Genomic DNA, 26,938 nt, shown 5'->3' on the forward strand with positions numbered 1-26,938 from the left:
AAAATACTGGTTCTTTAATGACACTTTATGGTTCTTTACTGGGTGTGTGGTTCCTTTTGGAGCTATTGCTTGACCAAGTTTCATTTCATTCTGGGACAGGTTCTTTGCATATGACGTTAGTTCTTTGTGCTTTGAAAAACTTCTTTATGTAGAAAAAATCAATATTTAATATTTGGTAGGCTACCTAGCAGGGCATAAACAGATTAAGAAAACCCAGACTTAGCCTGTGTTACTTTATGCAGCAAGAGTCCTTTTGAATTAACAACCCAACAGTATTACACACATCTGTTACCATCTATTCACGGCTATGCTGTATGGAGCCTGTTACGGATCTAAATAACTGGATGTTCTTTCTGGAACCTTCATGTGGAACCAAATACAGGTCCCCTATGGCAGTGCCATGAAGAACCTTACTCTGGCACCTTTTAGTTCGAAGAGTGTAAACTTTTTTTTCTTTTTTCTTTCAGTTGGTCTGTAATCCAGGTTTAAGCTTGGAAACTGCATTCCTGTCAGGATCAGAACATAATGAGCTCTTTTACTGAGGAAAAAAAAACAGTAAATGCTGATGCAGAACTTAAAAAAAAAAAAAAAAAGTCCCAGGCTGCTGTCTAGACTGTTTTTATAAAAAAAAAAAAAAAATGTTGTCTGATCCTTCTTTACTCCTTCCAGCTAAATGTTTGCCTACCCTCTCCAGTTTCGGTTTGCATCACATCCTCACTGAGATGTTAGTAACTGCTGTCAGACATTTGTTTTTGGGATTTCCGATGCGTTTGCAAAGCCCTAGGTGGCAGCCTGAGAGCTGCAGGGCTAATCACAGCTCGGCCGCCATCCGTGTGGTGTTTGCACGTTTCACCTGTGCTTGAGTGGAGTGTCCTTCCCAAGAAGGACTGCAGTGGGACCCATCCTTTGTAGGGTTTGGTCTTTTTTGTTTATTGACATATTACACAACCAATGAAACGCATCCTTCTATATTCTTGGCCATCTTAATCACAAAGGACCAGGCGTAACTTATAAAAACAATATAAATAAGGAAAAGTAAATATAAATAACAAAGAATTAAAAGTCATTCATTTTCTAACCTACTTAGACCTGAACAGGATTGTGGGAAATGCTGGAGCCTTTCCCAGCTAGCATAGGGCACAAGGCCGTAACAAACCCTGAACAGACCATTGCAAGATGAACACACACACACAGACACAGACACACACACACTATTTAGTATGGCCAATGTCTTTGGACTGTGGGAGGAAACCCACATAGACACGGGGAGAACAGGCAAACTCCATGCAGGGATGACCTGTAACACAAATGCTGGTCTCCTTACTGTGAGGCAGCAGCCCAACCACTGCACCACCCTAGAATTAAAAGTCGTAAAATACAACAAATTATTTAAGGATAAACATTCATTAAAACATATTTCTTAATTCAATTTACCAGTGCTTCAGCAGCTCTTTTCTTCACATACTTCTAGGCAGAGAAATGAGCATTCAAGTCATTTAAAAATCTAAAAAAGAATGAGTAACTTTAAGATACTTACAGTTATGATTTAAAAATCCATCCATCCATTTCCTAACCCGCTGAATCCGAATACAGGGTCACGGGGGTCTGCTGGAGCCAATCCCAGCCAACACAGGGCACAAGGCAGGAACCAACCCTGGGCAGGGTGCCAACCCACCACAGGACACACACAAACACACCCACACACCAAGCACACACTAGGGCCAATTTAGAATCGCCAATCCACCTAACCTGCATGTCTTTGGATTGTGGGAGGAAACCGGAGCGCCCGGAGGAAACCCACGCAGACACGGGAGAACATGCAAACTCCACGCAGGGAGGACCCGGGAAGTGAACCCGGGTCTCCTAACTGCGAGGCAGCAGCGCTACCACCGTGCCGCCCGATTTAAAAATTTGACCTAAAATAATAAAAACATTACCTAAAATGGCCATCTTGTTTGTTTTCTAACATAATCTCTAGAGAAACTGTCAACGTATCACATTTTTTGATATAACCGTTTCTCATACCAGAACTATTTGGAGTAAGTACAAAAGAAAGATAAATGATTGGTTGTTTCAATATCAATACAATATTTCACAATTATTTGCTGTCTTAAAAGTCCCTTACAAGAGTATGTACCTTTTTAAAAGTTTAAATGAATTTGTTTAGATTTTGGAAGAACGGGTAAGTTTGTGAAATATTTCATTTTTAAATGATGCACACTGTTCTCCAGTTAACACAGTGATACAGGATTCTAATTTTAATAAGCCGGACATAATATGTTGTTAATAGGACTGCGCATGAGTTTATCTGACAACAGAATTGCAAATCAAGTCCTGAACTAATAATGAAGGAAGAAAGCAAATTACCTCAACAGAATTTGAAGAAGCACTCGGTGTCATCCTTAGAACTGCAGATGGAATAGCCTTTATAATCAAATCATGTTTGTTTTGACTAACATTACATTTATATTTTGAATTCCTTGAAAAGGCTTAAGATTTCCTTTGTTATCCAGTATTTGCACAAATTCACAGTTCCTTCCAAATATTGTTGTACGACTGTTTGTTTCAGATTATAAACCACCTTTTATTCCAAATTGGGGTATTGTGCCATCCAGAAATGTGAACATACAATGGTTTCCAGTATAATCACGCTTGCTGGTAAAAAGAAGACATGTTAAGAATTAGTCTGTGTATGTTAAAGTCACAAGATAAAAGAAACTGAATTCCTGCAGATTTAGCAAATATTTCTCGGGGAATGTGATACCAAAATGATTCCTGTTAAAAAGCCACTCCATCTTACTTGCACTATTTAGGCATTCAAAGTCTATAGCTGGTAGACCACCATCTTTAAAATCTTTTGATTATTTTTCTTTTCTTTACTCACATAATGCATTTTTCCTCCAAACAATGTTAAATTGAACTTAATTCATTTTTCAAATATTTTTTTGTGAACTAGCTACTAAGTAAGATGCATAGACACATTTTAAGAGGCTTTCTTAAGTAAGTTTGATTTGCTGTGCTATCGATAATAAATCCCTCTGCAACCGAGGATTAAGCTGAGATTTCTGTTTATCAAGTGGACTGCACGTAGTTAATCCTTTGCTCGAATTGGCGTCTTTGGTTTTTATGTACTCCGAGATACTTTATTTTAAAGTGGGTTTCATCAGAATGTTGTAAGCACTGATTCATTCACATTTCATAACATTTCAATTTTTTTTCTTTTCTAATGTTGCTTTAATATGTCTTATGCTGAGGGGTCACAGGGTATTCTTGTCACATGTACATTTATATTATACTGTAGAACACTCTTAAAAATTAACGTGCCAGAGTGATTCTTCAGAGGAGAACCATTTTTGAATGTCAAGAAGACCCATCCACATGAAGGTTCCAGAAAGAACCTTTACATTTGTAACAGCCTCCATACAGGATAGCCATGAATAGATTGTAACAGAATTTTAAAGTATCACTGGGTTGCCGATTTTAAAAGGACTCTTGCTGCATACAGTAACACGGGCTATGTCTGGGTTTTGTTCATCTATTAATGTCCTTCTAGGTATCCTACCAAACAAAGATTTCAGTTTTTTGTACATATTAGGAAGTTTTTCAAAGCACAAAGACCCAACTTCATATGCAGAGAACCCTTCCCAGAAGCAAATTGTGCTTTGTCAATCAATAATTTGAAGAGGAACCACTCAACCCGGTAAAGAACCACAGAGTACCATCAGAGAACCAGTATTTTTAGACATGTGTAGTTTTTTTACCTGTCTTGCTCTTGTCCTGTGTTTTATGAACATGTTGCACATACAACACATTGCTGTTGCCCAGTGCCATGATTAATGAGTTTAACTGCCTTACCCCGAAACTTCTATCTTTCGTCAAAGTTGGAATTATAACAGAATGAAGTGAAAGTATTTCACTGTTGTTTGGTTTTTCCATCAATGTTGAATGTTCTTTGCTCTTTTAAAAAGTGTTTAAATGTCTTTCAGCATTTTTTTTGTTGTGCCTCTTATCTAATCCTTTAGATATGGTGCTCAGGTGGGGCTGGGATTTTCTTAGATCCAAGTGATGTATCATCCAGTCTTCCATCCATTACAAACCCACTTCATTTAACTGAAGATCATGGAAGGCTGCAGCCCATTTGAAGGCAGGGACCAACTCTGGCTGCACATGATCTGATTCCAGAAGTTCTGACCCTGGTAATACTGAAGCACATTTACATGGACATTTTACCCCACACCCCATACAGCAGTGGAGTGAAGGAGAGCTACTTGCTTTTCAGTCAGTTGTCCAGGTCTTGAAAGATTGTCGTAAAAATTCTTGATGTATTCCCACTTGTCGATGGATTGGTTGAGTAAAGTCTTTCATGTTTTATTGTTGGATGGTGTGATAAATAACAGTCACAACACGTTGCAAAGGTTTGGGGTTTAGCCCTGTATAATCTCGGGTATCCAAATTGGTCAAATTGTACTGAAAAAAATACTTCAAACATTAGACCTCAACCATGGTGTGAGGCTCGTTTTTATACAGAGGGCAAAATGGCTACAGGAAATGATGTGGCAGGAAGTTAGCTGCAACCGGAAGTGACGTCATTATAGTGCAGGGGTGGGCAAAGTCATTCCTGGAGGGCCGCAGTGGCTGCAGGATTTTGTTCCAACCCAGTTGCTTATCAAGAAGCATTTTTTGCTTAAGTAAGTCTTCTGTTTCATTTTAGTTGCCTCGCTCATTAGGATTTTGAACCTTTATTGCTTATTTTAGTCTTAAACAGCTGTTCTCTTGGTTTCTAATGGCTTTTTATTAGCTAAGATTCTAATGACAAAAGAAAGCAGCATTTCTCCATTTTGCTTGTTTCAATTTACACCTATGTGTATTGTGCACTATTTAGTTTAATTAAATACTTGGGAGGAAAGTGAAGAGAAAAAAGTGAAAAATAGAATATTATTCATACATTTTAGACTTCATATCATTTAGATGATATCATTAGAAAGAAATAAAAATCTAGGATATGAGAATGGCCTGACATGGCAGAGTTAAAACACTAACAAGCCATGAAATTGAATTATTGGCAAGGATTGTTTTCTAATTAAGGGCTGTTGCAAAAACCTGCAGCCACTGCGGCCCTCCAGGAATGACTTTGCCCACCCCTGTTATAGCGGGACCGGACGTGTTGTCATTGGGATTGGCCAGAAGTGACATCATCAGTGTTGACCGGAAGTCACATCATCCTCACGGGACTGGAAGTGACGTCATCTGCAGAAGACGGAAGTGGTAATGAATCTGAAGGAGTTGTTGTTTTGGAGCCCTTTTCGAGTATTGTTATTGTTGATGGTGATTGTGTGTTATTATTTGTCCTCTTTGGTTCTGTAAAAGTAGAGAAAGAGGCATCAGTACCACAATTTAACCCACTGTCGGACAATGTATCACTCACCACTGGGCTTGTTGACTGCCTCCTAAGCGCACGTGTGTGACAATGGATAATTAGTTTTGGGTTAGTAGGTTCATTTGACTGTACATTTTTCTTTATTGTGCCTGTTATCTCATTCTTTAGATATGGAGCTGGTGTTGGGGTCCTAATCCTGCATGTATGCTGCCATTAGTGTCTGCACTACTGGCTTCTTTGTTTACACAGTAGTCTCTTCTCGGGTTGTTCAGTTCTTTGCTCTTTGTCTTTGGTACAAATTTTTCAGAGTCTGTCCATTAATATTGTAAGTTTGATTAAGTCTGGTTATTATAAAAGTATTTCTTAGTGTTCAAGTATGGGCTTTTGGTTTGAGGATCCCCCATCCCACTTTCGGAGCAGCCTTATCTATTGTTATTCATAGTTTATATTTTTGAAGGTTCAGCTTTATGTTTTGCTTAAAAAATGTTTCCCCTTTTGTACTGCAGTTATGAAAAGTCTATTGGGCTCTTTTACACTTTAAGGGCATTAGATTTTTGCTTTTCTTTTTTGGATTTGTTTTCTTTTTTTAAACTACTCTTTTTGTCAGTTTCTCCTGTAAATTGTGAGACGATGTTTTACTAATGGATAGACAGATTGATTAATTCCTAGCATCATTTGGTATCTGATTGATGGGTTACATACATTTATTTTTAAAATCTTTACAGGTTATGTTAAAGTTTCAAGAGGATTATGAAACTCTAAATCGGTGGGTACCTCTTAGTGTGCCCTGCGCTGGCCTGGTCCCCTGGCCTATGCGGTATGGTTTCTATCACACAGCACAGCTCATGATTACTACATACGCTCACATCGTAGTTACACCAAGTTCCTGCCTATGAAGTGGTGCTGCTGGAGTTTGTAATGGTGTGTGTATTTTGGTCAACTCACTGAATTCCCCTATGAGCCCTTTGACCTCTAAACCTAACAAGGAGATCTGCTCCTTTACTACTCTTTGTCCTCCTCCAAAATGCAAGTGGTCTGACTGGGCAACTAACCAGTAAAGTTCTCTTTTGTTTTGGATGTTTTAGTACAGGGGTGTCCAACTCTGGTCCTGGTGGGCCACAGTGGCTGCAGGTTTTCATTCTAACCATCTTCTTAATTAGTGAGCTGTTTTTGCTGTTGATTAATTTGTTTTGCCTTAATTTTAATTGACGTGACTCAGACCCCTTAGTTGTTTCTTGTTCCTTAATGAGCAGCCAAACAATAATGAGACACAACAGCTGCCATATGACCAGCTAACCTTGAAAATAAAGAAGGATAAAGGTTTTGGTCATGTTGGTCTGCTTAGGTCACCAAAAGTTATATTTCATAGTTTTCTTTTAAACTTTTTTGTATTTTTTTTAATTTAGAACTTTTTGTTTCATGTATTATTAATTTATTTGGTATATACAGTATGTTAGTTTTTATCAAGTGTTATGAATCTTTTTTGTGCTTTTATTTCTTTTGTCCCTTTTCTCTAACATATCTTTGGCCTCCTGTCTTGACAAGGCCTTTTACACTATCCAACTGTGCTACCCTTGATTTATCCTACACTGTGTCAGAACTGGCCTCATGTGCCATCACATGTTTGTATCAACCTGGCAGTGTGTCTCGATAATGAATATTATATAGTACTACTGAGGTGGGCTACCCTTTGAGTGAGATCCTACAGTGTGGCAGAACTGGCCTAAGCTGCCATGGCATATTTCTGATTGCATGTCTCAAGGCAATTCACACAATTTAGATACACCACCCAGTAGCTGACATTTATGGATCACTTGTAATTATGTCTTTTATTAAAATTCACTTGACAGCATTTCCTGATAAAGAAAAATGTGAAAGCTGTCAAGTTTTATTAGATGAATTGATGAAAAATACTATATCATTTATTTAGAAGCATTTTCATATAAAATAAAAAGACCCATCGATTTCTGTTAACTATTAACGCGGCACAAATTGTGGTATCATTTGTTAATACAGTACCACAGACTGACAGATGTAACTATCGATCTGTGCTGCGGTAGGACAATTCAACAAAGCAGGACGAATCGATAGAACACCTGATTAAATCGTGTCCTCCTGTAGAGATTTAAAAAATGGGGACACAAACATGAAAGGAGACTGAAACTCCATTGCAAACAACTGAAAGTGGCAAGCTACAAGAAGTTCAGCCTGCAGAACTCTGAGTCAGACATTTCAGAGGAAACAAAGCTACCTGGATTATCTGAGGTGTGACATGACCGTGATATTTCACCTCATCAAAAATATAGCCTGTACAGCCAGAAATGGCATTTTTGTAGTTGAATTACATTTGTAGCGGCGTGACATGGGACACATTTAGTATGTTTTATTTGCCCTTTTTTCACCAAATAAATTGTTTATCTTAATTGCTGTAGCAAATCAACTGCAACCTCACATTTCTTCCAACAATCTGACCAGACGTTCAAGTGACCTCACTGAATTGGGACAATGAAATGTCACATGTCAGAGCGCCAGACTGAACCATTTCTTGGTAGCAACATCTGCTGTCCTCTAGAGGTGACTTAAGTAAGGAATCAACTTCCAATGGATTAAAACTGTCCTAGGAGTAACTAGAATATCATAGTAATACTAAACAAAATATTAAAAATAAACTTAAAGGGATCATTTACTACAGTTCCTCAGATGACTGTCTCTTCCAGGTCTAGAAGTTGTGTTCCAATCCTAACTGAGTAGAATCACAGGGTCCAGCAGGAAGGAAGATGGTGGAGCCTATCAAATAGTACTTGCACCCAAAGACGGAGAAATTGAGAACCTGAGAAAGTCCTGAAAATTAAGCAAAAAGTCTAAAGAAATGCTGTGAAGCTTGGAAGAGCAATCATTTTTTCCCCCCAAGTTTTTTCTAGAAGATTAACTTCAAATTCTGTTATTGTTTTACAAAAACATTAAAAAATCTGACAAACGACACGTCCATTCAGTCCATCAAGCTTGTTTTTTTGGCTAATCGCTAAGCTGTTCCAATTTCTTATCCAGATACTTCTTTAAGGTTGTTAAGGTTTCTGCTTCTATTACATGTCTTGGTAGTTTGTTCCTGGCTCCCACAACTCTTTAATAATTCTTTGCAGTTATATAGTGCTTTTCTCACTACTCAATGCGCTAAGCAATTGCAGGTTAAGGGCCTTGTTCAAGGGCCCAGCAGAGCATTTTCGGGATTCAAACCAGCAAACTTCTGATTGCCAGTGCAGATCCCTAGCCTCAGTGCCACCGCTCTTTGTGTAAAAAAGTGCTTTTTGGCTTCAGTCTTAAGTGTACTTCACACAGGACTATTAATATCATGTGTAAAGTGAAATTCTTACTTGAATGTGATAAGTCAACATGACATGTTACATAAATATAAAAGTGTTTACTGATTGTTTGTTGGAGTCTTTTGTAACAGTTTAGTAATAATGATGTGTTTGCTTGTTCGTCTGGATTATGTTATTGAACAAAGGAAGTAAAAGCTCTAATAATAATACAGGGATGGCCAATTGCAAACCCATCACTTGGTTCCTGTTTGTTTTGTGACTAAGTCCATTTGAACATCTTGTTAGTTACTATCTTTCACCCTAAATGCAGTTAAGTTAAAATGTAACATTCATTTGCATAATTAGGTTAACAATAAACACAAGACAGGCAAACTTATTAAATTATATATTAATGTGGCCTCTGTTTCAGCTTATGAATCACAGGAATTGAAAAGTTCTGATGGACGCTTTCTTGCAGTTCAGGCTCATTAGTACAACAATAGCAGCTGAGACCTTAGATCTGGATTTAGCGCATTTTCAGCTCAGCACATTTTTTTGCTGCAAATTAATTTCAGAGCCTGAGTTGATCTTCAGGAATACTGTACTAACTAACCCACCACTGTCAACAAGCTTCAGCCGATCCCATGTGCCACTCATTTGTTGCTGTTCAGTGCTCTCCATAATGTTTGGGACACAGACATGTTTTTTTCCTCATTTACTCCTCTATTCCACAGTTTAAAATTACAAGTCAAAACAATTCAGATAGGAGAAAACTGCACATTGCAGCCTTTTAGTTAAGGGTATTTCCATCCATTTTGGTCACACCATGTAGAAGTGACAACACTTTTTCTACACAGTCCCCCCAATTTCAGGGCACCATTATGTTGGGAACATAGCAATGGCAGGTATATTAAAGCAGTCATATTTAGTGCTTTGTCACACATCCCTTGCATTCAATGACCGCTAGAAGTCTGTGAGTCATAGACATCACCAGGTGCTGAGGATCTTCACTGGTGATGTTCTGCAAAGCTTCTAATGTAGCAATCTTCAGCTCCTGCTTGGTTTGGGGGCTTGTCCTCTAAAATTTTGTCTTTAGCATATAGAAGGCATGCTCAATTGGATTTAAATCATATGAGTGACTTGGCCATTCAAGATTTTTCCATTTTATAGCTTTGAAAAACTCACAGTATGTTTGGGACCATTACATTGTTGTAGGATGAAGTGCCATCCGTTGACTTTGGAGACATTTACTGGAACTTGAGCAGATGTTTCTGTACACCTCAGAATTCATTGTCCAACTGTCGTCAGCAGTTCCATCATCAATGAAGATATGAGTGTGCAAGTACCTGTTGCTCCCATACATGCCCAAGCCACAACACCCCAACCACCATGTTTAACAGAGGAGGTGGCATGCTTTGCTTCTTAGGCAGTTCCTTGTCGCCTCCACAGTTTACTCTTGCCATCACTCTGATGCAGGTTCATCTCTGTCTTGTCTGTCCATAAGACTTTTTCCCAGAATTCTGCAGGTTCTTCTAAGTACTTAGTCGCAAACTGTAATCTGACCATCCTGTTTTTGTGACTAACTAGTGGTTTTCATCTTGCAGTGTGACATCTGTATTTCTGTTCTTGAAGTTTTCAGCAGATAGTAGTCGCTGACACATACACATCGGCCTCCTGAAGACTGTTTCTGATCTGTCAGACATGCGTTTGGGGCTTCATCTTTACCATAGTGAGGACTCTTCTGTCATAAGTGGAGATCTACCTTGGCCCACCAGTCCCCTTGTGATCACTGAGTTCAGCAGTACGTTGTTTCTTCTTAATGATATTCTAGACAGTTGATTTAGGTAATACTAAGATTTTACAAATGTCTCATTATGGCTTCTTTGACTTTCATTGGCACAGCTTTTGTCTTACTATTGAACAATGGCAACTACAGGCTCCAAAGGATAGAATCAATGCCATTTATTTTATGCCTGCACTAATGAGGCAATGAAACACACCTAAGTAAACACAAACACCTGTGACGCCAACTGTATCAAACATGATGGTGCCCTGAAATGGGGGACCAAGTAGATATAGTGTTGTCGTTTCCAAATAGTGAGACTGAAATGTGTGAAAATACCCCTAAACGCTGCGATGTTCACTTTAACAATGTCTGAACTGATTGATTTGTAATTTTAGACTATGGAGCAGAGATGGAAATCAAAGAAGAATGTGTCTTTGTCCCAAACATTATGGAGGGCACTGTACCTCACTCTAATTTACGAGTCTTTGCACAATGAGATGAAGAAAACCCTTCAGTGGTCCATGTTTAGGGATTATGATTAAGCAGCTCTCCTGCTTTTAAGCTGCATGTGAGTCACATATTGAATGTTTGCTTAAAAGTTTCCAGAGTTTCACATTATGCCCTTTGCTGAGGAGGTGCATTCCAGTGGTCAATGAGCCCAGTACTTGGAACATTCTATCACCAGTGTGCCATGAATAACTAACTGCTTCACTGAGTTATTTGCATAGCTTGTGGTGCAGCAGCTTGTGACTTATTAATGGCTGAAAATTAAAAGACAGCTTGAAAATGTAAAGGTTTAGTTTACAAATAGTTTAGAGAATTGCTATCTCAGGTCACTGCATCAGCAGATTATCTTAGTTAAAAACCACTTGGATGATCTTACCATCCTTTCATCCAGACATCCATTTACAAACTCCCTTCATTTTACTGAAGGTCATGGGAGGCCGTAGCTCATTTAAAGGGATTAGCCTCAAGGCTGGGACCACCTCTGTCTCTATGTGATCTGATTCCAGAAGTTCAGACCCTGGTGATACTGAAACACATTTACATGGATATTTTGACCACATCCCATACAGCAGTGGAGTGAAGGAGAGCTACTTACTTTTCAGTCGGCTGTCTTGTTTTATGCAAATGTCTTGAAAGTGTGTATTCAATGGACTAGCTGAGTACAGCCTTTCATATTTTATTGTCCTTTTTGGCTACACTCTGTACATGTGACCATTAAGTTGAATTTCAACTTAATTTGCTTCTCAAGATGTTTTCAGCAGAAGCTATCAGTATAGCCACCAGTGTACACTACCGTGATGACAAATATAAAACACAGGCCATTCCCAGATCTGATCTTTTCATGGCTGTCAACATTAACCTGAAAAGGGCATATGGAATATCTAAGCAAGTTTTAATGTATCATTCCAGTGTATTTCTATACATTTTTACCAGCTAGATGCATGTTTCCTGCAGTCTGTTATCTATGTCTCGCTATCTAAAATAAAGACAGGTCCCCTTTACTTTACCTTAAAGACAGAACTCCACTGATTCTCCTGTTTATATTTTTTTTACCTAATTTATAGGCAGGATCAGATTTTGCAAGTGTTATCTTTCTTGGTGGGTTGGTTTTTTTGGTTTTCATTTATTTAGATGTTTGTTTCTCCTATTTTGTCTTTAGTATCAATGACGTCAGACATGTTTTGTTGTTACTGAGGTTGTTGAGCTTGCAGTCACTGTCTCCAGCTGCAGTTGTGTATGAATTGGTGTGTAATGTCCGTTGCCTTCATTTTATATGAGCAGAAGGTTGGTGTTGTTATGTGTCTGCTCTTTAACTAACAGAAGGAAATTCAGATTTTAAACACCTCATGGAACTGACTTTCCTTTACTCTATTTCTTGCCTTGTACTGTAGATGCCAGTCCGACAGCCCACTACAGTCCTTGCCGCCGTCACCATGTTTAGTAAGTGGTATAATCTTGCATTTTACCTTGACAGTTGGCTCTGCGTCTGCACTTGGTGAAGGGTGCTGTGCGAGAAGAAAGTAGTTTGTACTAGTGGATTGTATTTCTGAGTTGGCACTGATAGACTGGCCATCTAGCTCTGTGAAGAGGACCACTTATGGTCTCTTTTGTGTATTTTTACCCCATTTTTTTGACAAGCATTTCATGCCCAACCTACCTGGAAAAAGGTCTGTCTCTGAATTGCCTATCCCAAGATTTTTTTCATTTGTTTCCCTACATCTCTTGATAGGGAGTCAAGGCTGGGGTCTTTCAAAAAAACAGGGCCTGTTAAAGCCCACTGAGACATTCCTTGTGTGATTTTGGGCTTTACAATAAATAAATTGTTGTTTTGCTTTGCTTTGGCCACTCAGAAAAAATATTCTTACCAGAGCAATGTTCTTTACTACTTCATAAAGACACATCCCTTTAGTTCAATAAAGCATGGAAAGTTTGCTCATACAAAATGAATGCAACGTGTATAATTCATATAACAATAAATAATATATTCATTAGAAGGTTTTTGATCATATGAGTTTAATTTTAAAAAATCACACACAATGGTGCAGTCAAACGCGTGTTTTCTTTATCAAATAAACCTGAAGCCTTATTTCTGCAATTTCTGTAATAATAAACCACAGTAACCTGGTGCACATTAATGACAAACCACTTACTCTGCTCTGTTTTTAACCACAGCCAGCTAGGCTTCTCCTTTAAGATAGAACTTTTTATTACAATTTTTTGTGTTCGGATTTGCTGTGTAAACTTTGGCTTCATATTTTTCTCGACTTGCTCCAGTTCCGCCCTAAATGGGTTACCTAATCTACTTATCCTTAGCAGACAAATGTAATCCTAGCATCAAAAGGGACTTTCTTTTGGAATCCAGAATTCAGAAACTTTAGCGCCAGCCAAAAACATCCTGGGGTGTATCAAAAGTCAAGAAGTTGGGGAAAGTGAAGAGACAAAAGTAAAGTTCTGGTTACTCTCAAGCGTGTCTTCTTTACTTTGCCATTGCACTTGCAATCATGAGATTTTGCTCAGCTCTAAAGCCAAAGATGGACACCAGACAAACATAACTATTGCCCAGTTGAACCTGCACCACAGTTTGTGTTCTGGTGCATTGCTTAAATGTGCGAAGGTGTTAACGCCTGTTGCTTTTATTTTAAAGAATTTCTGTGAACAGAATGCAGTAATATACTGTATAAGGGCAAGTCAATAACTGCTTGCACTTTTGTGATAATTTTGTTAGGATTGGTTGTACAGCTTTGTAGAAACATGCCATGTCTGTGGTCACTAAAACCTTGGTCTGTCAATTTCTCTTGTTCTTTGCTAGGGTTAAACATGGCCACCCCATCTGTGCTTGCATCGAGAAGAGCAGTGAGCAGTGATTTGCTGAAGGTGTACTGGGGCTGAAATAGTCCTCAGTGTGTCAGAGTGATGGTGCAGATTTACTCAAAGTCGTCATAGGCTGTGGACGCGGATGGGTGTCCCACTCCTTTTTATTGCTTAACACATGTCCAAGCATTGTTAAACTTCTCAATCCATTCGTAAACACTCGATCCTGGTAAAACACTGTCTCCATATTTTACAGAGACCCTTCTATGACTTTTGGTCCCTTGTGCACCTTCAGACCATAAAAAGCAGATCACTGCTTGCTGCTCCTCTCTGGCAAAAGAGAGATTTTTAGAAAACAACAAGAGAAACTGACTGATCGGGGCTGAAACTTTACCACTATGACTGGAGGCACACAATGTTTCCATGTATGTGGAGAGAAAAGTTGTACAGCCAACTAAAATAAAATTGTTACAAAAATGCGAATGATTATTGACTTGTCTTCATAGCTATTATAGATTTTTGTGACAGAGAAGTAGGTTTGAGGCCAGTCTGCCATCCTTTCCTCTAGTGGTGTTTCTCTCATCTCATCAAGACTATCAGCAAGAGAGGAAAAGGGAGAGAGTGAGAGACATGATTGAAATGATCAGTTACTCCATTATGCAATGAGGTCCTGAAAAGCTCCCAAAATTGACAGAATGGTTGGCTTCTTTTTGTGATTAAGAAAAATGAAAAAGTGTAAGAAACACTCTTAAAAATAAATGTGCCAGAGTGGTTCTTCAGAGCAATGCCATAGGGAAACCATTTTTGGTTCCCTAAAGATCCATCCATCCATGTAAAGGTTCCAGAAAGAACTTTTATTTTTTTTTAGATCCATAACAGACTCCATACACTATTTAGCCATTAATAGGTGGTATAGAAATGTGAAAAACCATTGTGTTGCTGATTTCAAAAGAACTCTTGCTGCATATAGTAACACAGGCTAAGTCAGCCAACCAAACATTAAAAGATTACAGTTATTTTGTATGTATTAAGTTTTTCAAAACACAAAGAACCAACTTCATATGCAAAGAAACCTTCCCAGAATCAAATGTTTTGTCAAGCAATACTGTAGTTCTACAAGGAACCACACAACCCAGTAAAGAACAACAGAGTGCCATTTGAGAACCAGTATTTTTAAGAGTGAAATCATCTGGAAGCCAGATCTCAAATAAAGCTGGCAATTTTTTTTGCCCAAGAATGAAAGAAAATGGTGAAACTTTGAAGATTACACCTAATGAACAGATGCTCAGGAATATAAAGCTGCTGTTTTAAATGTTGGTTTGTGCATTTATTATATATTTATTTACAAATTCAGCATGCTGCAGGACATACGTTAATGCTGCTGCCTCAGAGTCCTACAAGAACAAGATCTTAACCCCTGGTCCATTTGTGGTTTTTGTGGAGTTCCTCTTGTTTTTCTTCTGGAACAATGAGGTTCTATTAGATTTCTTCTAGGTGTCTGTGATATATTACTCCTTATATGCATTATCTGAAAAGAATGCTGCCAAAGCCTCACATTTAGCCAATGATAGTTTGAACATCCACTCCACAAACAGGCAGTGCAGAGGTTAGTCAATGGTTGAAAATAAGACCCTTGGATTTCCTGCACTGCCGTTTATAATTTTGGAGAAGTTGGACTGTCTGTCTGATTGGACAATTGTATTCTATTTAGTAATGTGTGTGTTCAGTATCTCATAAAAGATCATTAATGTACTTTGTCTCCATTTTCTTTCAACCTTATGGCAGTCTCTTTTGAGTTTCCAGACTGCTTTAGTTTTTCACGGCATTATTTTCCTTTGGGACCTACTATGTTGGCTATGACCCTCAGTTTTGCATAGAAATTGTTGATGTATTTACATTGTCTGAAGTATCAGAAGAGGTAGTACAGTCGAATGAACTACAGTAATCACTCCTCGATCGCGGGGGTTGCGTGAAAATCCGCGAAGTAGAAACCATATGTTTGTATGGTTATTTTTATATATTTTAAGCCCTTATAAACTCTCCCACACTGTTAATATTATTAGAGCCCTCTAGACATGAAATAACACCCTTTAGTCAAATGTTTAAACTGTGCTTCATTACAAGACAGAGATGACAGTTCTTTCTCACAATTAAAAGAATGCAAACATCTTCCTCTTCAAAGAATGCGTGTCAGGAGCAGAGAATGTCAGAGAGAGAGAGAGAAAAGCAAACAATCAAAAAATCAATACGTGCTTTTGGGCTTTTAAGTATGCCAAAGCACCGCGATAAAGCAGCATTTTGTAGAGGAGCGTCCGTATCTTCTAGGCAAACAGCCCCTCTTGTCAGGCAGAGAGAGTAAGAGAGATAAGAGAGAAGCAAACAATCAAGCACCGCACAGGAAACATATTGTATATCATTGAGGAGTTTTAGTTAATACTGTATGTAATACATGCTCTGATTGGGTAGCTTCTAAGCCATCCGCCAATAGCGTCCCTTGTATGAAATCAACTGGGCAAACAAAGTGAGGAAGCATGTAACATAAATTAAAAGACCCATTGTCCGCAGAAATCCGTGAACCAGCGAAAAATCCGTGATATATATTTAGATATGCTTACATTTAAAATCCGCAATGGAGTGAAGCCGCGAAAGTCGAAGCGCGATATAGCGAGGGATCACTGTATTAATAATATTAGAAAAGGTAGAGGGAACAAAAAGTCTTCTTAAAACAAATTCCACTTTAGTCTTAGTAATAGGAATTTTAATACATTAAACAAAATACAGTAATGATTGGTTGTGCCAATGTGTAGTATCTGAGTCACATCAATGTTAAGCCCCTTTGGGATAGCAGATCTAACGTGTGCCTGAGTCATATATTGAAGAATGTTAAAAGTGTTCAAAACATCCAAAACTTTAATAGCTTTCCAATCACAATGATTATCTACATGAAAGTTTAAATTACCTTTTAGAAACTAAGAACATAAATCTGAACCTGCATTAATAAATAAGTCATTACATTTTGGCAGATGATAAATGTTTAGTAAAACCCAGCCACAGGGGATGCACAAACCAGTGTGTTTCTTCGTGCTGGTCCAAACCCCGGATAAATTGGGAGGGTACATCAGGAAGGGCATCTGGTGTAAAATTTTGCCAGGTCAATATGCAGACAACAATACAGATTTCCATACCAGATTGGTCGAGGCCCGGGTTAACAATGGCTGCCGCCAGTACTGTGAGCCAACAGGGTGCTGGCGAAACTGGGCTACTGTTGGCCGAAGAAGGGCGAATTATAGATCGTTCTTTGTCTGAACTCTTCTTTCAGATCAGTTTGCCTTGGCTAACCCTAACGGGAGCATACATCCCCAAACTAGGGATGTGAATAAAAAACTGTTTATATGTTTAGCAGATCTGAAGGTAAAACAATGGTTAGCACCTAAGTCGCAGCGCCTCCCTTCCCTACCTTGTCACCCCAATTAAAACGTGATTTACAGATAGAACAAGATTACAGTATAGCAGAATTTCTTAAACTATGGGTCAAAACCCAAATAAATACACAGACATATTTGTGATGGAACGCTACATAATTGTTCAGTAAAATTAACTGAACTTGTCCATACACAAATTCAGTGGTGAGCGATATAACTGCCTTATTTAGCAAACTGTTTATTGTGGTATTAAGCCATCTGAGAGGTAGACTATGAACAACAGCCTTGATGTAGCATGGAGAGAATATAACTCTCACCTGTGTGCACACTGAACAGTTTGCTGCAGGCTGTGATATGGCAGTGATGAGTATTGGCACTACCAAATCTGAGGTCATGATCCTCTCCCAGAAAAGAGAGTCTTGTTCTCTTCAGGTTACAGATAATCAGCTGCCCCCTGTGGAGGAGTTCAGGTACTTTGGGATCTTGTGCACAAGTGAAGGTAGTTGAGATTGACCATTGAATTGATTTTAAAAAAATTGTATCAGAATGAAGCGGTGAAGTGAGAGCTAAATCTGTGAAATAAACAATTGATTTCCTGTACAGTCTGTAACTCCCTCCTCACATGCCCTAGGTAATTACCTACAGAAAAAGAGGGTGAGTACAAGTGGCCAAAATGTGGCTCCTATGCAGGGTTGCTGAGCTGACGCTTGACAGAGTGAGGAACTTAGCGATACAGGAGGACTCTCTTCTCTGGACCCAGGTTAAATGGTCTGGGCATGTAGTTAGAATATCTTGAGAGATGTAGAAGTTAAAAAATCTTGGGGCAAGAGACAACTATAGGGGAAAACAGAAGCTAGAGCTAGACCTCGGCCAAAAAAACAAGAAATTGGAGAGTGCAGAGACAAAAAGTGACAAGAGGGCAAGACCAGAATCAAACTTGGTTGGCTGTGAGTTTGATGTTACCAAGCTGCTCTGATGTCTAGACAGTGGGAGTGATGGTAAGACATACAGCAATTTAAATGGTAGTATAAAACAATAAAAGTGCTTGGAGAAACTTTGAGCTTACCTGTCAATCCAGTTGTCAACTCCTGTATGGAAGTCTTTTACCATAATCTGACTTGATCTATTTTTTCTGCAGTTTTCGTTGCAATATGTGGTGTATATATATATGTCCACTCAGTAACTTAATTTGGTGGGCTCAACCTGCCTCTAAGAATTATTTGAGATTGTGAAGGTCAGGTATGTTGAACTAATCAGGCATCCAGCATCACCACTAGCAAAGCCTTGGCCTTTTATTACATTTTGCAAGGACATTCAGCATCCTGGGCATTGAATTAGTGGATCCGAGTTAACAAAAAGATTATATGATTATGAAAGCCTCTGTCTAATTCCAGTCTTGTTTTTTACATCACATAACAACCATTAGTTTCTGGTTCAAATTTCAAATTAGATCAAATGAGCAATAAACTAAAGTGTTCTACCTGCGAAAGCAGTCCATCTTTGAAGGTTCAGCCCATCCCTTGGGTGTTATGGTCAATCTTTGGTTTCTTCACACTGGAGGTTGCCAAGTTAAAAGAAAGCAAATGCACAGAAGAAGGATTTATATCATTGTATCTGTTCTCCAGAGATCTCATTAAAAAATAGATGTCAATTGCAAAAGCAATTTATTTTTTTTAACACGACTCCAATCTCAAGACAAAAACACATCACAAAAGAAATCCATCAGCTTTACACGTTTGTATTTTACATGCTTTCATTAATGTAATATATGACTATGTGTTACACTGTGCTATGGGAGATGATGCTTAGCCCCTTCAAGGTAAAGTATACATTAGAATATTTTCATACAGGAACAACTGGGGGGAAAAAACGTAATATAAAAATCAAAAACTGCAGAGAATTCTCTTATAGCAGTAATGTGAAGTTTGTAAAGTTCCTTGTGTAGAATTTGAGTCATGACTCCATCACCCTCATCATAACAATACTTGTCATCAGTCACATAATAGGGTTTTGTACCTTTAAGAAGGCCAGCTTCAGAAATTCTCATCTGTCCACTAGGCTTATATGGTTTAAGCAGCACAGACAAATATCCCAGAATGCCATAGCAAAACAGAAGATAATTCGCTATTTGACGTTAAGCAAATGAATACAAGTTAAGTGAAAGATAAAGAAGATGAGAAGGCTCTGTTTCTTTCTGAGACCTAACACAGTACACAAGTAAGAGGTGAGAAAAACGCGTCAGAGCATCTCAACAGCTGATCTAGAGAGATGCAGATTTAGGCACTATTTTATAAATGATGACATTAAACGGTCACACTATCATCTAGGGGTGTCCATCTCCAGTCCTGGAGGGCTATTGTGGCTGCAGGTTTTCCTTCCTTACACTTTCCTAATCGGTGATAAATTTCTTCGGTTTACTTCTTTTCTCTTCATGTTATTTGCTGTGTTTGTTAAGACTCGATCCTCTGAATTAATTCTTTTCTTCCTTAAATGGCAGCCAAACAGAAATGAGATGTTAAGTGAGCCAACGATAGACCGGTTAAGTGAAGGTCTCAAATTCCAAACAGTTTCTTGTTTAGAAGCTAATTCTTGTTGTCAATTAAACCTGTTTTTTAATTCCATGGTTTTTTGCATCTCTCATTCTGCCACAGCAGACATTTCCAAAGCGGTTGATTTTTTTTTACTAAGAGCACCATCAAAATGTTTTGTGGACCTGAGCAGATCATCATTACCAAGAACTTCACCTTTCTATATTTTCATACAGTACATATATGATGGACACAGGTTAGCTCATTATGTGTTGTCTTGATTTGTATTTCATTATTATTTTGCAGCAAATTAAGGAACAAAGAAACAATTGAGGGTTCTGAGTCTTAAGCAACAAGCCACTTACAATTAAGGCAAAAGAAATTATTTAGCAGTGAGAGAGAGACAGAGAGACGTTGGGAGCATGCACTGATACGGCGCATTGCCACACCCACCACATGACAAACCCCCTTAAGATCCCAAATTAAGACCCGAGCGCAACCGTGCAATGGGTGACACCTCAGCACCACACTAGTTTGAATCAAACTGAGGTTTTTATAGTGGCTGGACTAGTCACTAATTAAGAAATGGGTGTAGAAAGAAAACCTGCCAACATGGTAGTCCACCAGGATCAGAGCTGGACACCCTGTGACTTCAAGACTGATCACAAAGATCATATCTCTCTCAAAAATGGCTCATTTCAAAAACATGCCAACTATGCCAATTGAAGGGAAGGCACAAGCTTTTGTTTCTTTAGAAATCAAAACACATGATCAATCCATCACCTGCACCTGCTTTGTTCACTTCAGAGCCTCATGGGCCAGAAGGTGTCCCAGCATCATCACACCCAAGACAGAAACTAACCCTGGATGAGGCACTATTCCATCACAGGGGCCACTTAAGCACATGCCCACACTCACCTATTACAGGACAATTAAAAGTTGCTATTTAGCCTGCATTTACGTCTTAGACGTGTTGGAGGTAAATTAAATTACACAAGGACAACCCCGTAGACACACAGAGAAAGTACAAAGTGCGTACAGGCAGTGGCCGGGCCCAACCTTTGTATAACAATCATGTAAACCAGCAACACTGCCTATTACATAAACATTTCCTCTAGTAAGAAATTGGCCTCTGCCAATCAAATTCACTCTGCAGGAAAGTCCTTAAAAAATGTTATGTTCAATAAGCAAGCTGGACATAACTACATTAAACATAGACGTTTAATGGAGATTTAAGTAGGACTGGAGCACTGTTTAAGAAAGAGGATGTCTATTTCCACACCTTTTTCTTAAATAAAAACAGACTATACATTTAACAATAAAGTTCTGTATTATTACTGTCTTTACTAATTATAAGGATCATTATACATCGATCAGCCACAACATTAAAACCACCTGCCTAATATTGTGCAGATCTCCCTCATGCTACCAAAACGGGTCTGATCTCTTGTGGCATGGACTCCAGGAGACCTCTGAAGGTGTAGTATCTGGCACCATGATGTTAACAGTAGATTTTTTTAATTCCTGTAAGTTGCAAGGTGAGATATCCATGGATTGGACTTGTTTTTCCAGCCTATCCCACAGATACTCGACTGGCTTGAAATCTGGGGAATTTAGATGCCAAGTCAACACCCTGAACTCTTTTTTCATGTTCCTCAATCCATTTCTCAGCAATTTTTCCAGTGTGGCAGGGGGCATTATCCTTCTGGAAATGGTCACTGCCATCAGGTAGTAGTGTTGCCATGAAGGGGTGAACGTGGTCTGCAACAATCTTTAGGTAAGTGGTACTGTATGTGTCAAAGTAACATCCACATGAATGCCAGGACCCAAGGTTTGCCAGGAAAACATTTCCCAGACATAACCACTGCCAACTTGCATTCTTCCCATAGTGCATCCTGCTGCCAACTCTAACCCAGGTAAACAACAGCTGTCCATATGATCTAAAGAAAATGTAATTAATCAGACCAGACCTTCTTCTTCGATTACTTCATGGTCCAGTTCTGATTCTCACAAGCCCATTTGTAAGGCACCTTTGTCGATGTACACGGATCAGTACGAGCACTCTGATTGGTCTGCAGCTACGCAGCCCCTTACACAGCAAGCTACAATGCACTGACACCTTTCTGTCATGGCCAGCATTAAGTTTTTCAGCAATTTGTGCTGCATTAGACTCGAAGGGCTAGCCTTTGTTCCCCATATGCATCAATTAGACTTGGGTGCTCATGAACCACGGTTCACAGGTTGTCTTTCCTATCACCACTTTTGGTAGGTACCGACCTCTGCATACGAGGAACACCCCACAAGACTTGTCACTTTGGAGAAGCTCTGATCCAGTTGGGTAGCTATCACAATTTGGCCCTTATCAAAGTCGCTCAGATCTTTATGATTGCCCATTTTTCCCGCTTCTGAACACATCACCTTCAAGAAATAACTGTTCACTTACTACCTAATCTATCAAACCCCTTGACAGGTTACATTGTGACAAGATAATCAATGTTATTTACTTCACGTGGCAGTTGTTTTGATGTTGTGCCTGATCAGTGCTTATTTCTACATAAACAGTATTTACAGTTGGAAAGGTTAACTTAATCCTTAAATGGACGATGCTCAACAAAAACTGTTATCAAAAATGTTGATTGCTCATAGTACAGAAAAGTTTATTTTTCCAGTCTGCAAGCGAAAAATGAACACACAAAAGAGTTCATTATGTAAGGATTAATTCATTATTGAAACATGAATTAATAAACAGTCTAGAAAGATCTCTATGAACGCTTTATATTTGTACATAATAGTGATTTTTAAAATTTACATTTATTTTAAATATTCAATTGTAATGCTTCATGATGCTAATATAATTAATTTTGTTACCTAATTTCATATAATGAAAAACTGTAAATTTTGAAAAAGGACATTTAATGACAAATTTTCACGTAGTCCATGTCCATCCATCCATTATCCAACCCGCTATATCCTAACTACAGGGTCACGAGGGTCTGCTGGAGCCAATCCCAGCCAACACAGGGCTCGCGCTCGCACACACACACCAAGCACACACTAGGAACAATTTAGAACCGCCAATGCACCCAAACTGCATGTCTTTGGACTGTGGGAGGAAACAGAAGTACCCGGAGAACATGCAAACTCCACGCAGAGAGGACCCGGGTCTCCTAACTGCGAGGCAGCAGCGCTACCCGCTCCGCCACCATTCCGCCCAGGAATCAATGTGCATATTTAAAATCACACAGAATCAACAGACCAGACACACTGAACAGGCAACTACTAATAATTCACTCATTATTTAGCGTTTTTCAAAAATATACCTAATCCTTTAGTGAGTTCCAAAATTAAACAAAATGATCTCACAATCACCCACCCACAAAAAAAAAATAAATGCGGATGACGCACTTAACATAGGCTCCACACTACGATGCCATGAGATACCACTCATGAAGAATAACATTAACATCTAGAAATATTTCCTTGTCCCGATTAATATTTTAGCCCCAAAAAAGTATTTCTGTCCCACTGTATATCGTTGTAAATTTTGAAAGCAGTAAGACACCTGCTCTCACTACCAGGATGTGTCCTGCCGGAAGAGACAAATTGCGCGCGCAATTCGTTTAGTAGAACATACATCCCGTCTATTGTCATTCATTCCGTCATTTATTCTGATTCAGGACGGGAAGACTCTGGCCGAGCTCCTTCAGGTAGGTGTCTCCCGCGCTCTCTATCAAAAGAATTTGGGAAACTGTCTCCCCGAGCTCGACGGATAATAATCGTTATTTATTTATCGCTCTTTAAAGTTTCTTTGCGAAACTGGGGAATGTGCTGTCCAGGTATATGCAATCCAGCATTACATGAGGGTGCACTGAAAGCCCCGGTGAGTTCGCAAGTGCTCCCTTCAAAAAGGCGGCAGGCGAAATCTGTTAGGCTGTCGCTTCTGGAGGACAAATACAAAGGATTGCCAGTTCTGAGTAGTATTGCACTTAAAAGTGCATTCCAGCTGAAAGAAAAAAAATCGGAGCTAGTTAAAAAAATTAAGCACATGTGCTCTAAAAGTGTAATACAAGATGTAATTTATTTTTTTACAAATTTGACATGTTCGCCGATTATTTAATTTTCAATTGCGATCTATTTGTAGTGCTTAAGTCACAACAACAGTGTATGTCCTTTTTGAGCGATTTGTAGTTTGCCACGAAAGGCGCTATATAACACAAGCTTTGAAACGAAGTAATAGTGACAGGACGACTTTGTTTGACTAAACTTTATATGCATGTATTTTTCTAGCAGCAGGAAACTCGTTGAATATAGATTAATATTTAATAAACACCAAGTAACATTGCCGCCTTCCCGGTTCTTCATTTCGATTCGTATTTGGTGTGTCCTGCGCCTTTCGCACTTCATTTACTGTGTAGTTAGCCTGATTGTTAACTCTTTGTTACCCCGTTGTGCCAATAATGCCCAGTCCAGAGCTCTGCTCCTACCTCGTGCCCATTTCAGTCTGGATATGCTCCACTCTCCTGTGATTCCATACTGGAAACGAACGGATCTACGTGGGTGTTTCTTAGTTGCGTTACGCATATGCAATTTATTTCTGTTTCATGACTTACATATGTCATTTGTATTAATAATGTCCATCATGTTGAGATATGTTATTGATAGTCTAATGCATCTGTAAAAAAACTACGGATCCGTACATTTTAATTAAGTTCTAAAGAAGGTCTTCTGAAAAAAAAAATGTTGCGAACTGGGATTTTCTTTTGTCACTGTTAGAGGAAACTGAATGGAATAAAAACCGCTTACTATTTAAAATATATTACTATTAACTGGAGACGAGCTGAATAAAATAGTCATTTTTAACACATAATTTTGAGCGCTGCATTCTTTGTAGAACAGGCGACAGTTTTCTTGCAAGTTCCCGCCACTCGATTGAATTAACAATACGCGTTTTTTTTTGTTTTTTTTTGTGGGGCCAACCCACCATGACGAAAGCGTCCTACGCGCTACTCCGGGCTAGGGTGTGTGATTGTTTAATTTCCGACTTCACACTAGTGTAAAGCCGATTGTATCGCGAGGTGGTTGATAACAATGGCTCGTGGGCCCGGAAGTTAAGCTCATAGGTCAAGTGTCACCTGAGGTTGTTGTCTTACTTTCAAACTGTGTCACTGTTCTGGGTGGTACGTCAGTGTAGACTCGTCTTGTGTGCGCTCTACGTTAAACCGAAGATTCTGCAAGATAGTGAACAAAATAATAAAGCCGAACATTAAAATACGCGCGCTTTCTCAGTGTGGCAAATTAAGCTGCACCTCATGCTGGCGTCCGTCCAACAGACGTGACAGTCAATTTCCTTGTTTAAATCATTCAGGAAAAATATGTAATCGCTTTTATGATTTAAGTAACATGGAGCACGCTGTGTTTTTATGGTTTAAAGTGAAAGAAGATCTTGAAAATATACTGGAATTTTTAGTTTTGTTTTATGCTGATAATTTCATAACCTACGTCTTCCAAAGTCGGTTTACTATGCGCGTAAGTAAGGCTTCAACAAACTTTTTGTATAGCGGTTCTGCCATATGTATCGAAAGTAATTAATGCTTATACCTGCTATGTGTTTTGACTGAGTCAAACTGCATTTTGCTGAGCAGTACAAGGGCAGAGAGTCCAGTCGCTATGACAGCTCGCATCTCAGATATCTCTGGGATTTTCTGTTTTCTCCTCCCGCTTGTCAGTGGCGCATACGCAGTGATAGTGGAGTGGCGCGCGCAGAGTGCGTCATGTGACGCAATGGTGCATACGATTGTTTAATACTTGGCACTTCAGGTTGAACGGATGTTGAAGCGGGTTTAGACAATTGGCAAAAAATTGAATGCCCTTTTGTCGTTTTGCTTTAATATTGATTTTGTGTACTTTTTGAAATATATTAGGATGCCCTATAAAAGCAGTATTCTAATACAAACATTCTATTTGTATTTGTAATATCAAATCATCTTTATATTATCCTATATGTTCCCTGACATACCATATTTTACAATTTTTTTTTATCTTGGTCATCAAGATTGTGTAATATAATTACAGGACCTCTTATCACGGTTTGGAAAGCCCTGAAACACACTGCTCTTAAAAGAAATACAAAACATGGAGAATGCTCCTGCCAGGCTCCCTGTGTGGAGTCTGAATGTTTTCTGTGCCTTTTCTCCAGGTGTTCCATTTTCCTCTCACTGTCCAGAGACATGCAAAGCTAATGTAGTTGGTGTGGGTGGGTGTGTTTGCCCTGCAGTGGGCTCGCTGGGATAGGCTCCAAACTCAAATCCCACCAAAAACACTGGACCTGATTGTCTGGATTACAAAATAATATGACATTTCACAAAGGTTGGAATGATGAAGGGGCTGTACAGTGGTGCAGTGGGTTGAGCGGCCATCTTGCATATCTAGCTTTCTGTGTTTTATGTCTTGTGGTTGTTTGTATGACGTTTGCACGTTCTCATATGTTGTCTTTGATGTACTTTGAATATTGTTTCTTTTTTTTCTCCCACATTCCCAAAACATTCGGATTAGGTTAATTGGTGATTTCAAATCCCACATAAATGTGACTGGGCAAGTGTGTGAGTAGGCCCTGTGATGGCCTGCCAGGATAATCTCTGGCCTTTAGCAATCATGAATTGCAAAAGAAGAAGAAAAACCTTCAATGTCTTGCTAATGAAAAGAGAGCAGTCACTTGTGAGGCATTATAAAGGCATATTGCCATAGATATAAAGGATAATTTGTTGGCTGAAAGTATTCAAAACTAGTGTGTTTTAGAGGATGTTCAGCATTGTTCATAATGTCTTCATTTTTTTATTTGCCACTGTCTCTGGTGAGTTGAGATGAGCGTGTTTTCCATAATTGCATTTGTCTTGATAAGCTTGATGAATTGAAGTTATATTATCAGTCCAGCACACTACAGTGTAAAAAAAAATGCAATGACTATTGCAGAGTTCTAGCACATGTAAAGGGCTCCTAAAAGTCTCATATGGAAACTGGAACTAATCTGCCCCGTCTTCTATATTTTCTTTGTGTTACTTGACCAGTCCAGCTTGGCATTGATGTGGGCCCCCAGTACTTGTGGCAGTGTATCAATCACAGGTATAGAGCTGGGTTGTGCTGTATATTGGTATTGGAATAGTACCGAAAAACCGAAATTTTGAAACGGTATGGTACCCGCATTTGGTGAT

The 26,938-nt window shown here is 38.9% G+C and overlaps 1 protein-coding gene and 1 long non-coding RNA gene across 3 annotated transcripts in view; one reads left to right on the plus strand and one right to left on the minus strand.

The window, feature by feature from the left end:
• Positions 1 to 5,098: 5,098 nt before the first annotated feature.
• On the minus strand, positions 5,099 to 25,605 carry LOC120539259. The gene is made up of 3 exons (XR_005635579.1): positions 25,329 to 25,605; positions 18,684 to 18,756; positions 5,099 to 5,358 (listed from the first exon to the last, which is right to left on the minus strand). It is a non-coding gene; the product is annotated as an uncharacterized LOC120539259 (long non-coding RNA).
• Positions 23,369 to 26,938, plus strand: part of LOC120539257 (equilibrative nucleoside transporter 2-like) — a 50,408-nt gene continuing 46,838 nt past the window's right edge. Inside the window, exon 1 of one of the 2 annotated variants that reach the window (XM_039769162.1) lies at positions 23,369 to 23,437. The gene's annotated coding sequence lies outside the window, so the exon portion shown is untranslated. Of the gene's footprint in view, positions 23,438 to 25,109; positions 25,257 to 26,938 lie in introns of those variants that run through there. The other variant, XM_039769164.1, reaches the window with a different exon arrangement.

Source organism: Polypterus senegalus, chromosome 11 (genome assembly GCF_016835505.1).
Source record: "Polypterus senegalus isolate Bchr_013 chromosome 11, ASM1683550v1, whole genome shotgun sequence".
Lineage (NCBI taxonomy): Eukaryota > Metazoa > Chordata > Cladistia > Polypteriformes > Polypteridae > Polypterus > Polypterus senegalus.